General features: G+C 36.0%; 1 protein-coding gene and 2 pseudogenes across 1 annotated transcript in view; all 3 read right to left on the reverse strand.

The window, feature by feature from the left end:
- LOC143539721 (asparagine--tRNA ligase, cytoplasmic 1-like) overlaps window positions 1-18690 on the reverse strand; it is a 74375-nt gene that overhangs the window by 33392 nt on the left and 22293 nt on the right. The gene's annotated exons all lie outside the window — the stretch shown is intronic.
- On the reverse strand, window positions 2354-2731 carry LOC143539750 (transcription factor MYB77 pseudogene; annotated as a pseudogene).
- On the reverse strand, window positions 16369-16761 carry LOC143539751 (transcription factor MYB73 pseudogene; annotated as a pseudogene).

Below are 18690 nucleotides of genomic sequence, written 5' to 3' on the forward strand. Positions count from 1 at the left end.
ATGTATGAATGATGTACGTATGAATATGTATGATGTATGAATAATGTATGTATGATATGTCAATGGTACGTGAACGCTCTTCGGAGATTGCACGTATGGTCAAGGAAAGCATGTAAGACAGGTATAGTATAATGTACTAAACGTAGGGAACCGACCCTAATAATGTCGGCGAACGCATGGGATAGACCCTAATAATGTCTCCGAACGCAGGGGACCGACCCTAATAATGTCTCCGAACGCAGGGGACCGACCCTAATAATGTCGGCGAACGCAGGGGACCGACCCTAATAATATCGACGAAGTTTATAGGGCATAATGCTCTTTAAAACGTATATGTATGAATGAAACTACGTATGTAAGGATGTAAGTAAAATGAAGGCATGAACCTTCGGGTACATATGTAAGTATGTGGATGTATTGTATGTCGTCTGATTAACTAGAACTCACTCAGCGTAGCTGATTTTTTGTATGCACGCAGGTTAACAGATTGAGACAGCTGGTTTGAGCAGGATACATGGCAAGACTGAAGAAGCTGATATCGGAAGATTTGTCATTATGTTATGATACTATGTTTTAATTATGTTCGACAAGTTACGAGTATTTGTAATGAATGGTTAACTGTTATTATTATTCCACGAAAGTTTTTAATTAACTCTGATATTTAGAACTGTGTTTATGAGTAAATCCAACGTTAAGGCGAGGCACCGGTAACGGGGCCTAACATAAAATCGGCGTGCAAGTTGAATGGGACTTTGAGCAGGTGAATCGGTTGTTGCTTTTTGAATTATTGAATTTATGAAATGTCGTGAACGTTTTTGGGTTGGGATTTAAATCGAAAACTAAGCGGTTGGCCAGAGTAGAAATGACCGGAGTCTCGTCGGCGGTGTGTGGGAGTGGGAGCCGGAGAAACGAAAGGGAAAGGGGTGGGGGTTGTTTGGTTTAGGGAGTTGACACCATTAGCCCCTAGGGTTTTGAAATGTCTAAAAACTAAACAAAACTATAACGAAAGGGGGGATTTGACTAAATGATCGATAAAATAGATGAAATTACCATTTTACCCAATACTTAACGAGAAAACATTGGCGGGTTAGAGAAAGGTAGTAAAATGGCAAGTTTTAGAAACGTGGAGTAGCCATTTGCATAAAATTTAAAAATGATACTAAAGTTGCGTAATTTAGTAAACCACAGGTACTAAAATGACACTTGACTCTAAAAATGAATAAAGATTAAAGATTGAGCTCTTTTGAGTTAAACAAGTCCATCATGAACTTAGTCAAGGATAGTTGGTTTACGCTCAACAATGGAACACGTGAACAAAATTCACATGTCAAATGTGCCCAAGTATGTTTTGTAATAAACATAAGACTTTATATAAAATATAAGATATCTTTAAAAATATAAATATAGAATTGTTTTAGATTATAATTATATTTCGACTTTAATTTTTTAAGTTCTTTTTCGATCGTTATATCGAATCATAGTGACGGATGGAACTCAATAAATACCTATTAAATTCCGCCGCCTTATATGTTTCCTTTTATCGTCTGACAACAATTCAACTAAAAAATGTACGGAATCACATGTTGATACCTTTTAGGCATATTAAAAATATGTTACTTGACTTTTCTCTTTCGTTTCGTATAGGAAGTGCATCGAAACCGACCAAACTCCCACCACAATACCACATAGCGCGATATAAATCCAACTTAGTTAATATTAATTACCAATTTAATAAACCTATTTTTCTTATTTTATTATATATTAGTTGTAAATTCTATGCCACCATAAATTAATTCTATAATTATAAATATAGAATTGTTTTAGATTATAATTATATTCCGACATTAATTTTTAAGTTCTTTTTCAGTCGTTATATCGAATTCTAGTGCCGGAAGGAACTCAATAAATACCTATTAAATTCCGCCGCCATACCTGTTTCCTTTTATCGTCAGAATAAAATTCAACTACAAAAATGTGCGGAATCACATGTTGATACCTTTTAGGCATATTAAAACTTTGTTACTTGGCTTTTCTCTTTCGTTCCGTATAGGAAGTGCACCGAAACCGATCAAACTCCCGCCACATAGCGAGATATTAATCCAACTTGTTCATATTAAATTCCAATTTAATAAACTTATTTTTCTTATTTTATTATATAATAGTTGTAAATTTATGCCACCATAAATTAATTGTTACGACTCCATTTCCGGAGAAAAATTAAAACTTCTTCGACCAGTCACAAGAAACACTTTCTTTATTATTATTATAATAATAACTAACATAATAGTATTATGTTCTTTTATTATTACATTACAACTAGAAACTCCTCTTTAACACTAAAATCAAAGACAAATTAATCACTATCATGAACCTCCTCCTCGGCCATCGCCACCATGTACTTGAGAGTATGATTCCATCGGTTTCTAACAGAGTTGCCGGTCCGACCGGGCAAAAGGAGAGCAATATTAGCCCATTGATTACCATGCGCAGCATGTTCATAGATAATCACCCGGTCCTCTTCCGGCGTGAAAGCACGATGGTCCACCAGCGGTGATAGCTGGTTATACCATCGTGTCCTGCATGATTTAGCAGTTCTGCCAGGTATGGACCGGCTTATAAATGGCCAATTTCTGGCACCATGCCTGTCAACGAGTTGCCTAAGCATTTGATCTTCTTGTTCTGTCCAATGAAATCTTACTTGAGCAACAAAGTTCACAGGATTACCTGCCATAGTAATAAAAGTATTTATAAAATTGTTGATTTTGAGAGAGAGAATTAAGGATGTTAGAGTGTACATGTAAATGGTTTGGTCTTTATTGGTTTTATAATGGGGAATGAGAGATTACTTTTTAATGGGGTAGGCCCCACCAAGTTTATGAAAGAAATGAGTATGTTTAATCATGTGTTATGGAGCGTTATTAGTTAGTTAAAAGCAATAAATAATAAATAGAATTACTTTATTTTTTAACTATATTTTATTTTGTTTTTGTTTTTCTTTTAGTTTTAAATACGTTAATTTGACAAAATGAATATTTGAGTTTATTTCTAGTACCGTAACAACCTATCCAATATCGATCAAATTTGTGTTGGCTTGCAACCGCAACATCCGGATAAACGTCATTTTAATAATGTTATTTTTCTATAAGATGCACAAATGTTACTATTGTTGTGGCCGTTTACTGATAAGTGTAGATCAAATTCGCATCACTGCAGCGCCTCAACGCGACACGTTTGTTACCTAGTTTTTTTTAAAAAAAAAATTGAACGCAGTAGCTTTATAAACCAAATAATTTAGGGTAACCGTAACTTTTATCTTTGTGTAAAAGAATGCATTATAAAAGTTAATAAAAAATAAAAGGCTTATGGGATAATAACTTAAAAATTATAACTACCAGATAAAATGAAATTAATACAGATGATTGCATGTTTCATGGCGGAAGGAGAAACAAAATAATCAAGCAAATCGTATATAGATTAAGTGCGAAAATGGCAATACAACATAGGGATCAAAGGTTCGAAAGAAAGAGAAGAAAAATGGTTTCGTGATAAATGGCAATACAGTAGAGGGATTAAAGGTCAGAAAGAAAGAGAAAAAACGGTTTCGGTTTGGGTTTTGATCGGTTTTGGTTCGGTTAACCGGTTTGGAATAGAGAAAATTACAAACCGGTTTGTAGATAATCCGTTTCAACCCAGATTGGTTTTAATTCTGTTAACCGGTTTATTTGTCCACCTCTACTCACGTCAATATATGAAGAAAGAGGTATTCTACTTTTTTTCCTCACGTGTTAGAAGAAGTAACTTGTAGTGATTACTCTCTTTAAATTTAGTCTCAAAAGTAAATTGTGTAGAAGTAACTTGTAGTGATTACTCTCTTTAAATTTAGTCTCAAAAGTAAATTGTGTAGAAGTCGTTACACTTATCTTTTCTTCACTTTAGTTGGTAAGTAAAATGAAACTTTAGCAACAATAAAATTAATTAAAATAAAATAAATTTGAGTGTAACAATGTATGATTAAAGGGATTTAAGACTTCAAGTTATATAATTAACAACTAAGTTCAAATCCGACTACAGAATTAAAGTATATACATTCATTTTCTAGAAATTCTTCCTAAATTTCAAATGGAGTTAAAGGTCTTCAAGTGATCGATAGTCGTCTGTGTTTCGTGTGCCTTTTCTTAGTTAGGGTTGTAATGTATATGACGTTTGGTGAAGCGTGTTATGTACGTAAAGAATAAGCGTGCATTGTAAATACGTTCATATATAGTATATACTCCGTACATATAGTATAAGTTGTGATAATATTAGTAGACTTCCATATGAATTAGGACCAAGTAAGAGTCCAGGCATGATTAAGCTAAAAAAGAAAAGATTTTTAAGAGTAAGAAACGTGCATATGTCACTGTATATAGCTTGTAGATAATTAAAGAAAACAAATATTCATTTCTTTCTAACATGTTAAAAATATAACGCTAATGTAATTATTGTTTTTCTTTCGTTTTGGTTGAAACTATGCATAAATATTGTTCCTCTTATCTTATCTGGTATAATTGATTGATTAAGGAGTCATTCCTAAGCTGAAATTGGATGTTAGTAACAGGTATCACACATATTTTAAGAATGTTTTACTCATGCCATGTATATATGTAAAGTACTAAAGTTTATTAATGTATTAAATGGTAATTATAGCACACTACCTCACTTAACCTCACTTTCATATTTGATCAAAAAAAAATATCTTCTTAATTTTCCAAAATATTTTTCACCACCACATTAGTGCACCGCTGCAACATAACAAATACTTAAAGAGATTCGACATGCCCGACACAATGCATAGGGTAAAACACTAGTTATATATAATAAAAAAAGTCAAGTATTAATTAGACGTGAATTTGCAAATTACTCACAAGGCACATTTTAGGCATGTATTTCAAAACAAATAAAAATATGCGGAGTTAAAAGAGTTGAACTCAAGTTTAGTCGATTTTGACCTTTGTATTTATATACGATTTAAGTTTAAATATTTAGTTAGAAACAAATAAATCTTGAGCTCTTCTATGTTATACGAGTCTAAAATAAAACGATTAGTTTACACCTTAACAATGAAACACGTGAACAAAAATGTTAAGTGTGCCCAAGTAGGTTTTGTAATATATATATAAGACTTACTTTTAAATATATAAGATATTTGTATAAACAGAAATAAAAACCAATTTATTTTAGAATATCATCGAATTCCAATTTTATATTTTGCTTTACCTTTTAGTAGTTATAGCGAATTCTAGTATCGAAATGAACCCAACAAATACCCACCGAATTCAACAAAATATATTAACAAACCGATCATGTGTTGATCGACATACCACGATTATTTATTCGGGATTTTTGTCTTTCGTTTTATAGCATCCAACCGGCCAATTTATATTAAATACCAATTTAATAAACCTAGTTTCCTATATAATTTTATGTTAGTTGTAAATTCTTTGCCACCATATATTAATTGTTTCAATTTCAATTCTATTTATAGAGAAAACACAAACATGAATGACCAACAACACAATTAAACTCTTTTTCTAAATATTATTATTGTTTAATTTTGCTTTTTTATTCATTACATTAAGACTTATTACCACTCTTTAAAACTAATCTATGCCATCACCCTCTTCCGACACCATTTGCTTTAGAGTGAAGTTCCATCAGTTTCTAACAACGTTACCGGTCCGACCAGGCAAACGACGGGCAATATTAGCCCAACGGTTACCATGCACAGCATGCTCGTAGATAATCGTCCGATCCTCTTCAGGAGTGAATGTTGGAAGTAATTTCCAACTTAATAGGCCCGTCACGTGTAGGTGACCGGTTGGACCTATTGGGTCCGTGAGATTCATTATTATGTAATGGGTTTATGGGATTACAATTATGGTTTATTATAATAGGTATGTATTGGCTAGCAAGTTAGGTTAGTCTATATTAACATGTCATTGTTAGACATTATAGATTGTGTGGTGTGAGATGCAACCGAGTTAGGGTTCATCCAAGAGACACACAGGAGATGTAACCGAGTTAGGGTTCATCTAGAGTGAGGTTGGTGTAACCGAGTTAGGGTTCATAAAGAGTCAAACCGAGTTAGGGTTTGAGGGTTTGTAATCAGTTTTTAGAGTTATATTTTCTGATTAATATAAACGAGAGTTATTTGTTTATTCGTGTTTGTTTATCGATCCGGGACTTGAATTGGTATCAGAGCCAAGTTCAAGATATCGATAATCGTTAGGCGGTGATCGGTGGCTTGAGGAGAAGCTATCAATCGGCGAATATCGGAACCAAGTTGGGTTTTCAAATCGCGGTCTGGTGCGGTGAACGTTGAGAACAAGCAGGATCCTTCAAGGCTTTGATCGGTTTCTATTTGACGGAATCAATTTCCCACGCTTCTGTTTTCGGGATCTTTGGTTTTGTGATTACGTATAACACATCAAGTCAAAAGGTGATTTGTCTTTATTAACGACTGTTGTCCTTTGTGATTAAAGAGTACAAGAGTGTCACAAAAGTCAACAAGGATTCAGCACATGTTACTGAAGAAACACTAAGTGAACCCTGGGCAGATTATAGATAATCTGGGGGTTAAGTAATGTTTCCCACGAGGATGAGGTCTAGCAGAGAAGGTTGTTCTTCAGGGGACCTGCAAAACAAACACCGTAAGCTCGTCACTGAGAAGGGGGGGTTCCTCCTTGTGACCACCCTCCGGCGTGAGAATCAGACTAGATTGCTCTGAATATAAGTGTATATTAAGAGATTGCTAGATAAGATTGAGATATCAGATGATGTCCTTACCATTCCAAGGTGTTGGAGTATTTATAGCCGAAGGTAGTTTCCTAGAAGGTACAGCCGGCTGAATAGTATTCATGTTCCACCAACAGTGGACTACGCATAGGCCATACTGGTTGGTGGATAGGCTACGGCCAACAGTAAAGGTCGGCTGTATACTGTTCCTTTACTGCCGGCTACGCACTGTTCCACCAACTGTAGGCTGCGCACGTCCCATCGTAAGGGTTGGTGAGTAGGCAGCGGCTAATAGTGACAAACAGTACTAGAGGATGCTCCTCCTCGTATTGTTGTCGGTGAGCTGTCACCCTGTGATTGGTTCATGGGCTGCTCTGGTCAATTTGTCTGTTCCGCCCATACCTTAGTAGGTATAGTACGAAAGACCTTCCAGAAGCATACGGACTGGCTCATTTAGGCGGGAGTGTTCCCGCCTTGCTCATTCCTTCATGTGACTACTGAAGTAGCTAATGCCTTGTGCGTGTAGCCTTGCTGTTAGTGCGGGTAGCCTTCCCTGATGGCTTGTATCCGCAGCTGCGGGAACAGGCGGGGTACTTCACCATTGGGAGGCTTTCCCAGCGGGTACACCTGGTGTACTGCGCGTAAGGTTCTTTGAGCATGGTGGGTCCTGCTGGAGCAGTTGGTCATTGCGCAGACGTCCCTGTTCAAGGTGAGTCTTGCGGGTCCAACTGGGCTCTGCTGGGACCTACCTCTTCAAGTCCCCCCAGTCCAATGTTCTTCTCATGAATTATTAATAAGTGAGGTGAACTTTTGGACTTAGCAAGGGGTTTTGAAAAGGGTTTAGTTTTTAGGTTTTCCGTGGTGATTCTTCCCGCGGTTTTCCTGATGTCACGCAGAAATTCCCGACTTTTCTGCTTGATCTTTGGGTGTGAAGCGGGTAGGTTTGTAACCTCCTCGCACGTCAGGAGCGTTGAGTCCTACTTGTGTGGATTCTCCATGGGGTCTTGGTAGTTTTCAACATAGTGATCAATTATGCTAAAACCACCAATTCCATCTTGGAGTTTCAAACAATATAGTTCTCGACGTTCCCGTCATGCGGGGATGTTATTCCCGTTTCCGCAAGCATGGCCCAGAAGATCCTTCTTGGTTTGAATTCCCTGCAGAGTGCTAAGTATGTGAAGGGTTTTGCCTTGACACTGTACCCGCACTTGTCTTACGGTTACTTTACTTCCAAGGTATTCCTGGCGTCAATTCCCTGCGGGTGCTAAGTATGTGAAGGGTTTTGCCTTGACACTGTACCCGCACCCGTCTTATGGTTACTTGGTTGCCAAGGTAAGGGGTATTTTTCCGCTTACTTTTGAATCTTTTTGAATTTTGAATTTCGAAATTCGAAGAGTTGGTGGAAAGATAAGAACAGTCCAAACATCTGAAACGTCGTGCGACGGTTTCTTCTGACTGTGTCAGGACGTGCAGGAAGTTATGGTGACGTGACAGTACATGGTCATTCCAGACGCTTTTTCAGGCGCGTGGGCGCGATTTTTCGGTCGCGTGGCCGCGAAATTAATGGTATGCGTCCTGTCAACAGCTGTTGCCAGCTTGCTTTTCGCCACGTGTCATAGTTTCATTGCACCTTCGATTTCTCTCTCCTCCGTATTAAATTCATCGCATTAATTGCGATTAGTATATAAAGGGGGAGAGGGTTCTTTGTAATCCACACTTTCACTCTTCTTTTCATCTTTTAAGCGATTTCCGGCGAATACTCCCCTTTTCAGGCAAGCATTCTCTCGAAATCGCTTTCTTCTTTGCTTTGCAAGATGTCGTCTCGTGATCTTGATTCTACAGCCGATGACAAGAGTACTGCTGGATAGAGTGCCAGTGTGCTCTGCCTGGCGATCTGTATCGGTACGTCGTCAGGAAGTTCATGCTCGAGTCTCTCGAGTCTGAGTTTCCTGAACCCCACCAGACGGTGTACGATGCCCCCAGAGGCAAGATCGGGGTTTATGCTGCATTCTTTGTTTATGGGAATCTTAGGTTCCCATTGACAAAGTTTGTTTACCGTGTCCTTGAGAGGCACGGTGTTCATTTGACCGAGTTGCACCCCATGGCGATCGCCAAGATTCGCCACTTTGAGTGGGTGTGCCGGATTCTGGGCATTGAGCCCTATGTTGACCGCCTGATGACCTTCTACACTTGGAGGTGCATCCAGGGGTGGTACACGTTGATAACCCGGGTTAAGGGTTTGAAGATTTGCGCAACCGAGCGCAGTCTTCGCGCGTGGAAGCGGGAGTTCTTCTTCATATCCGCTCGCGCCATCCCCCTTGCCATGAAGTTTAAGAACGGGCAAGCTCTTCCCAGCCTTCACGCCTCCAACTACGAGGAGGCGGAATGGTTTTCGAGGATATCCCGAGTCCAATCTCCGGTTTACCGGTTTGCGGAGTCCGGGATGGTGATGCTGGGGATGAGCCGGGTGTGGAAGGCTGCTGATGCGCAAAAGATCCCAATCGTCCTCGAATACGGTTCGAACTCTGTTCCTTACGGTATGCTTTGTTTCTTTTTGTTGATTCTGAATTTCTTCTAACTTTTTCCCTGTTTATTTCAGAGGGGAACGACCTGCAGTCGCTCCTTAACCCGCGGGAGGCTGACGGTCCCGCTCGGATGGGTACTCGCGCTCTAGACGAGAACGAGTTGCCCATCCTAGAACAAACTGCGGATCGGTTCGTGGAGGTCTACCCGCTAGGCCATGAGATCCTGAGCGCCAGGCGGCCAGGTAAGGCGCTATTCAACCCTCGACCCCTCAATGTTGAAACCTCTGCTGGAATTCCTCTAATCGTATGTTCTGATGAGGAATCCGCAGATGGTCCTCCGTTGGTGCGGAAGAAGAAGGCTGCCGGCGGGAAGGGAAAGGAGAAGGTGGCCTCCACTGCCGATCCGGCGCCTCGGTCTGATTCGGAGACCGAGAGCGAAGAGGTGGCGGGGAATCCCGGTGGTGATAAGACCACCGCTCCGGAGGCTGCGACTGTCACCTCCGGAGAGCTCAAGAAGATGACGGTGACCGGCGCAAAGAGGCCGGCTCCATCGGGTTCGTCCCCGCCTGTCGATTTCTTATACGTATTTTTTATAAATACGTATTTTTTATAAATGTTTGTCAGTGTAAAACAAATAAAAATATATAAAAATATTGTGGCTGAATTGATATGAAATTCACATAGAATTCAATGGAATTCGTATGGGTTGCAAAGAAGAAGATGATTTACTTAGTTATTTAATTCTTGATTGGCCTAGGCTGTATGTTCAATTAGTTAGATAATATATCATTTTACATTTTGTTTCTACAAATTACAAATAATACATATATATTTGTTTGGTGTTCAAGTTAATGGTGTCCTTTCCAATATGGTGTGGTAGTAGGGCATTTGGATTTTTAATGGAGGCTTAAGTTCAATTCCACTTGCAACATTTTAGAGAGACTTGAGTGGCTTAATAAAGAAAGACGGAGATCATTTTAATTAATCTTCAGTTCGATACTAAGGGCATCCGGGTTTTTACCACTAGTGCGTTTTCGGACGGGTGAATTTTCCATGAAACTTAATATAACTTTGAGACACTTTAGAGCTTTGTATGATTAGGTTGGGCCAGTTGACGATGACCCTTGCCATTAAATCACTTCTTACGTAGAACCTATATATTTTATGTTTGTTTGGCCATTAAAAGAAATTCAAGTCAAAGGTAAGAGGTCCTAATCATTAGGCTTTTCAGAGTTCATTCATGTTTTTTTCTATATGCTTTTTGTTGTCTTTCCTTGGCAGATGCTCATATTCTTCTGGGGTCCATGGAATTCTGATCCGACCAGAATCCTTGTTGGGATTAAACCCATAACAAATAAGTACTTTTGAAAACTTCTTATTTTTTAATGATCAGAAAACATGTGATGTTTGGATGTGTATTTTAGAGGAAAGAGAGTAAAGGTGACGTAATCGGGTTACCACCTGTTAGATGATTAATCTATTGCATGTAAAATACACCTGGACACCTGGTTAACGGGCACGTCACATCATAGCATTGAATTCATACTTACTCAAATTTAGGTAGGCCCTGTTTGTTTTTGCCTCTTTTCTCTGAATAGAGGAAAACGTCTGATTCGGTCAGACGTAATCAGACGTGGGGTTGTTTGTTTTTTTTCTGGCATTAAGAGGTTCAAAGTCTTAATAACATCTGAACCAATAAGAGCTTTTAGTGGGTCTGAAAACCTCTTAACCCAAAAAAACATACGTTTGTCTCCGGCCTCCATTAACTTCTAACCCAGAGACTAGGCTCCATCTCCAACGACTAGAGGTTCGTCTCTAGCCTCCACCTCTTAATGATTCAGATTTCAGACATTTGAACCACCTCTTAACATTCAGATGTGGTATTCAGATTTAGACTTAAATCTCTAAAAAACAAACGGGGCCGTAGTGGATGAACTCAGTATTGGTATATCTAATTTAAACACTAGTAGAAAAATGCTTTTTAGATGCGGTGAAAATGACTTTTAGACGCGGTTTTAGACCGCGTCAAAAAATGGTGAGGCAAAAGCTAGCTTGGTTTTATATGCGGTTTTGGAAACCGCGTCAAATGCACACTCAACCGCGTCAAAAAAGGGTGTGGCATTTTTATTAATCATCTTTAGACGCGGTTTTGAAACCGCGCCAAAAGAATATTTAACATTTAAAAAAATGAATTGCAATTTAGCGTCAAATCCATATGTAACCTGCCAAATCTTTTTCATTGCAGAATTTTAGCAACCCAAATCCACCAAAATCACAAAATAAACCAAAATGCATTAAATCTAGAATTTTACAATATAAGCTCGTCAAAATACATTTTTCTACAAGATAGAACCAATTACAAACTATACTAAAATCTATTCAGCTATATACAAATCGAGAGTACAAATACTCAATTTAGCGTATTCCTAAGCTTGTAAAAATTTGAAGCATCATGTTCTCGAGTAGGTTGACGAAATCTGCTCACGAGTTCCTCTAATATATACGACCCTTGCAAAAGTTTGAAATCAAAGTTTATGTCATGACAATTTTACTATAGACAACGCATCCCAAGTGAAGCTTAGTAAACAGATATATATATATATATATATATATATATATATTTCACTTTTGATGTCTAAAAGAATTACATAATGAGTTATTGGTGACTTACAATATAATACTTTAAGAAAAATCAACATTCTTATAAAAGTATGTCTAATTAATTTAAATTGATGTTAATAGAAAACATCATAATTATATATGTATATAGATTGGGTTTGCATAAAGGAATATGCAAATGAGCAGATCACAAGTACCATTAAAAAAAAACTTACGGAAAATTGGTTAATCGCGTGAAATAAAAGTCAGTTTGGTTCAAGCATTTTATCGAGCTGGTGGCGTGCGTCTTCAGAACTCACCTTTATACAGCATAATAAGAACCTGCGAGTAAGACCAGAAACAAACATAACAAAATCCACCTTTGATATGTACAACTGACGTTTGAATGAACAATTTAACTAGAAAAATCTAACCATCAATGATCAATAATCATCACTGTAGCGTATTCGAGAAGCATCACCGCCGCAGTCCCTCTTTCCAGTGCTCGCCCACATCCATAGCGGTCGTATAGAAGTAGGAGATCGGGAACTGAACTGGAGTGGTGGACATGAATTATCGCAACTTAATGAACTTTGTGACAAACCTAGTCACAAAATCAAGAACTATAATGAACTTCCAAATTCATATCGATTACATAAGATAACTTTCGGCAAAATCAAAATCCCTAAAACCGATTTGGGAATATTAATAAAAATTAGGTTAACCCAAAATTAAGCAATAAGGGGAAAACGCAGATGAGGAAGTAAATTGGAGAAGAAAAGATGACGAAGTTTACCTTTTTGGAGAAGGAAACAACTAAATGTTCTTCAAAATTGCTCCTAAAGTAGTGAATGAAGGTGATATGGTGGGATTATGGAGAGGGTTCAGGTTATGAGATGATAAAGGAAAACTGATCGATCTAAAGTTATAATCTAAACTGATCTAATGGGTCAGATTTATGGACTAAGGAATAAGAAATCATAGTTATAGACGCGGTTTTTAAAAACCGTTGCTATAGTCATAATCTAAATCTTTTGACGCGGTTATAAACCCTCAAACGCATTTTGTTGGCACCTGATTAACAGTTTTAATGAGAAAGACATTTTTAGACGCGGTTTTGGAATAGCACCGCGTCAAAAAAAGAAACCCAACCGCGTCAAAAGTTCGGTTTTCTACTAGTGAAAATTATGTAAAATTAGATACTAGTACTAAAAAAATTTGGTACAGTACTGTATCGATTCAATATCAGTAAGTACCGGTACCGAAAGCAAAAAATAGATAAAACATCGGTATAGACTGTAACGGTACCTGTACCGATTCAAAAAATTTCAAAATTAAAGTTGCTAACGAATTGGTACCGAAAACACCCAGTTTCATTTACTCATGCCTACTCTCACTCATAATGCTCTTGTCGAAGTTTTTTGCTTCAATATGTAGAGTAGCATGTTAAAATTAATCTCATGTGTTACACGAGTTGAACAAAAGCAACGTTATATATCTAGTAATAAAAAGAATTTGTCTTTAAAGACATGTGTATTGCAAAGATTAAACAAACTCGTAAATAAAATATAATGTAATTCATCAAGTATTAAAACATATATTTATCAATATATGTTTTTAAAATGAGCTTTAAGGAGATATATATAAATTATGTTAATTTTAAACATACGATTGAACGATTATTTGATAATAAACAAAAGTTTGAATAATTAATATGATTGAACTATTTAATTGATATAAACAAACTTTTAAAATATCTATCACTTGTGGCCATATGGTAGGAAGGTTAAGTTCTTATGTGGGGCCCAAGTTTGATTCTAATTTGGGTTATTTTGTGTAGATATTGGTAATGAATGATTTGAGATAAGCCTTTTACAAGGGTGTCAGTTTGGATTCTGAGCCAACTCGAGTTTTGTTCCCACTATGTGTTACGCCAGAGATATCTGCTATTGTGACGTTAAAACGATGATCAAGTGAAAGACGGCGGTATGGTTTCTCGGAGGAATGCACAAGCCAAACTCTGAAGCCAGCATAAACCTGGTTAAAAAAACATAGCATGGTCAAAATGAGACATCAGGGCTCTTCAAATTTAGAGTGCTGTAGCTTAAATAAAAAAAACCGTCGTTCTATTTGAAATGAAAAACAATTAAACTCGTATTAAAGTCAGAATTTATATCATCCATAAATAATTTCATGTTAAATTATTTGGTCAATGTATATAATATATATCCATAACTAAATAATAGGTATTAATGATTAAATTTATATTAAACATCTAAAAATGTTTTTTTTAATATATTATTATTTAATATTGTTATGTAATTGTAGAAAGATGGGAAAACCCAATTGATGATATTTAAAATTGTGCCATGCTTTCCGTGTGTGTTCTTTTGCTTATTAAGCATATAGATACTTTTTACATAGAACTCAATGAGGTTTGTAAATTTAATTAAGCATGCTATTTGTTTTATTATTTGATATATTGAAAATATGTTTTATTAATTGTTTTATATTAAAAATTGTTTGATTTTATTTATTACTATATATATATAAAGAAAAATAATTAATTATAAAAATATATAGATGTACCACGCTTCAGAGTATGAATACGGTTGAGAGGTTACATGTACGGTAAAGGAGAAAAAGAACAAAACAAAACACATACATCACGCTATACATGTTGTTGGTTGCGGAGATTTCTTTCCTTTTCACGTGTTTGAAAAATTACGTCATTGTAAAGACTGCTAAACAAAATGCGGCGCGCACGTCAAGATACAAAGACCGGAAGACAAAAAAGTGTATTTATTTATTTTTCTCACGTGTTAGAAAGGTAACACCAATGCACCCTCCTTCTTCTCTTCTCCTAAGAGAAGATAGAAGAAGTGAAATAGTGCCAAGAAGGGATACAATTCGTATGATTGACAATGGAGTTTATTGAGGTCCGCTTTCATACCTCTCTATTGTATTTGAATCCTTTTGTTTAATATAAAGTTTCACTATGAAAATTTCTGAAAAATAAGTGTTGATATGATAGTTAATTTTCTTTTTGTCTCGATTAAAGCTATGTAACATCGTCTAGAAGTGGATCAAATTGCATTAATAAGTATTCCTTCCTAATCAAAAGTTAACATAACTATATATACAAGTACTAATGTGCTTTTCCTAGTCTAAATTGGAAGGAATGAAACATTGTTTTGTGAAGCATGACATATATATAGTTGAGAATATTGAGGCATGTTGTTGGAAAGTTTTAATTCTTCGAATTATATCCATGTATCAATAAGTACTGATAGTGCTATTGGACTTCCTTGCGAGTTAGGTGATGAGTTAGGATTGCATGTATCGATCTAACATACAAAGTCCTAAAGATAAGAAAAAGAACATCTTGTCTTTAGCATTAACAAAAACAAACTTAAAACTCCTACATAGATGCCAGATACTAGTCCGGATAGCATGCCGATGCACTCCTTCCTGACACAAATGTTACCGGTAACCAACCTGACGTGCATACTAAAAGCTAACTACGCTGAGCGAGTTTTAGTTTAAATTTTGTTAGGCATATAATTATAATTACAAATGATAAACATCTCAAGTATGAATAAGAAGCGAGTTTGCAAATTACTCACGAGGCACGTCTTAGGCATCAAGTTCAAAACAAATAGAGCTGGAAATATGTTTAATTAAAAGATCATAGTTAAGTTTAGTCATTTTTGAAGGATCTTTTTAGTTAGATACGAGTCAAGTTATGGATATGAACGTGAGAATGAATAAAGATTGAGCTCTGTTGAGTTAAACAAGTCCAACATGAACTTAGTCAAGGACAGTTAGTTTACACCTCAACAATGGAACACGTGAACAAAATTCACATGTCAAGTGTGCCCAAGTATCTTTTGTATAACATAATACTTTAAAAAAAATATAAGATATCTTTAAAAATATAAATATAAATATAAATATAGAATTGTTTTAGATTATATTTATATTCCGACTTTAATTTTTTAAGTTCTTTTGCAGTCGTTATATCGAATCCTAGTGTCGGAAGGAACTCAATAATTACCTATTAAATTCCGCCGCCATATCTGTTTCCTTTTATCGTCTGATTCAAATTTAATTAAAAAAAATGGACGTAATCACATGTTGATACCTTTTAGGCATATTAAAACTATGCTACTTGGCTTTTCTCTTTCGTTTTGTATATGAAGTACGCCGAAACCGACCAAACTCCCGCACAATATTAATCAACCTTGTTCATATTAAATACCAATTTAATAAACCTATGTTTTCTTATTCTATTATACATTAGTTGTAAATTCTTTGCCACCATAAATTAATTGTTTCAATTCTATTTTGGAAGAAAATTTAAACAACAATAAACACTTTCTTTATTATTATAATAATAACTAACATAATACTGTCTATTATTATTACATTACAACTAGAAACTCTCTTTAACACAAAAATCAAAGACAAATTAATCTCTTCCATCACCCTCCTCCGCCTCCGCCTCCGCCTCTGCCGTCGCCACCATCTTCTTGAGAGTATTGTTCCATCGATTTCTAACAGCGTTACCGGTGCGACCGGGCAAAAGGAGGGCAATATTAGCCCATTGATTACCATGCACAGCATGTTCATAGATAATCACCCGGTCCTCTTGCGGCGTGAAAGCACGATGGTCCACCAGCGGTGATAGCTGGTTATGCCATCGTGACCAGCATGATTTAGCACTCCTGCCAGGTATGGACTGGCTTATAAGTGGCCAATTTCTGGCACCATGCCTGTCAATGAGTTGCCTAAGCATTTGATCTTCTTCTTCTGTCCATTGGGATCTTACTTGACCAACATGATTCACAGGGTTACCTGCCATAGTAATAAAAGTATTGATAAAATTGTTGATTTTGAGAAAGGATATATAGAGAGAGAGTGAATTGAAGATGTTATAGTACATGTGAATGGATTGGTCTATGTTGGTTTTATAATGTGGTAGAAGATGTCACTTTTTAATGTGGTAGGCCTCACGAAGTTTATGAAAAAAATGTGTATGATTATATCATGCGTTATGGAGGTGGTTAGTTAGCCAAAAGCAATAAATAATAAATAAAATTACTTTATTTTTAACTATGTTTTATTTTGTTTTTCTTTTAGTTTTAAATCCATTAATTTGATGAAATAATTTTTTGAGTTTATTTTCGGTATCGTAGCAAACTTAACCGATATCGATCGGACTTTTTTCGGCTCGCATCCGCAACATTCGGATAAATGACACTTTAAAAATGTTATTTTCTATAAGATATACATTTGTTACTATTGTTATGGCCGTTTACTGATAAGTGTCGATCAAATTCGAATTCGCCTCAACGCGGTAGCTTTATGAACCTAATAATTTAGGGTACCTGTGACTTTTATCTTTGTGTATATTAAAGAATGAATTATAACAGTTAATAAAAAATAAAAATTTTACGGGTTAATGACATAAAAATCATAACTACCCAATAAAATGAGAATACAGATGATTGCATGTTTCCCCGCGGAAGGAGAAACAAAATAATCAAGCAAATCGTATATAGATTAAGTGCGAAAATGGCAATACAACATAGGGATCAAAGGTTCGAAAGAAAGAGAAGAAAAAAGGTTTCGTGATAAAAAATAACAAAAGGAGGTGCACACGAGTCATGTTAACATATGAAGAAAGAGATTCTATTTTTTTTCCTCATGTGTTAGAAGAAGTAACATCACTATAGTGATTACTCTCTTTAAATCAAGTCTCAAAGTAAATTGTGTAGAAGTCGGTACACTTATATTTTCTTCACTTTAGTTGGTAAGTAAAATGAAACTTTAGCAACAATAAGTATATAAAAAAGAATGAGTGTAACAATGTATAAATTAAATAAATTTAAGATTTCAAGTTGTATAATTAACAACTAAGTTCAAATCCGACTACAAAATTAAAGTATATACATTCATTTTCTAGAAGGTCTTCCTAAATTTCAAATGGAGAGTGATCCGAGATCGAGTCGCCTGTGTTTCATGTGCCTTTTTCTAGTGTGCATGCTCTAAACCCACAATGTACTCGCTCACCTCCTTTCTTATCGTTTCTTAAAAAAAATAATAACACCCAACTTTTCACTTGGAGGCTCCGATGGTTAAAACAGTCTGAGATTGCGACATTATCGATATTAAAAACCCTACCTTTAAATGTAGCTCTACTCATACCTTATATCCTGCTTTAAAATCCACATGGCCAATATGGAATCTAGTGACGCGATATATTTCTTTATGTTCAATCCGAAATTGTTGACATATAATTCGGAATGCGCCTCTCACATCGAGTGTGTATTGTAATATTAGATCGACTATCGAAGGATATTTCGATTTATTTTGAACATAAAGTCTGTGGCGAAAATATGTTTTGCTAAATATTCATTTCTTAATCAAGCTAGTGACTATTTAGTCTTGAATTACTAGCCACAACTATATGGTATCTCATCATCAATGTACATTCATTAAAACTCTAAAAATATTGTTTAAGGGTCGAAAATGTTAAGATCATAAATGTTAAACATAAACAACTTCATAACCAATGGAAACCCCTTATAAAGAAGATAAACTTCACTTACACCCTAGAAAAACACAAACATTCAATATCTAGAGTCATAACCTATACGAGTACCAACTACAATGTATTAGTAGGTTGATTTGGCTAAGCAAGGTAACATTGGCATCAATTTTGGTTGGTTATGGTTATCCTGTAAGTCTTGCATATACATTACATTATATTTTCATATCTTACAAATAA

Source organism: Bidens hawaiensis, unplaced genomic scaffold (genome assembly GCF_021521415.1).
Source record: "Bidens hawaiensis isolate Kalapana, Puna unplaced genomic scaffold, B.hawaiensis_p1.1 tig00012010_1, whole genome shotgun sequence".
In the NCBI taxonomy this organism is placed as follows: domain Eukaryota; kingdom Viridiplantae; phylum Streptophyta; class Magnoliopsida; order Asterales; family Asteraceae; genus Bidens; species Bidens hawaiensis.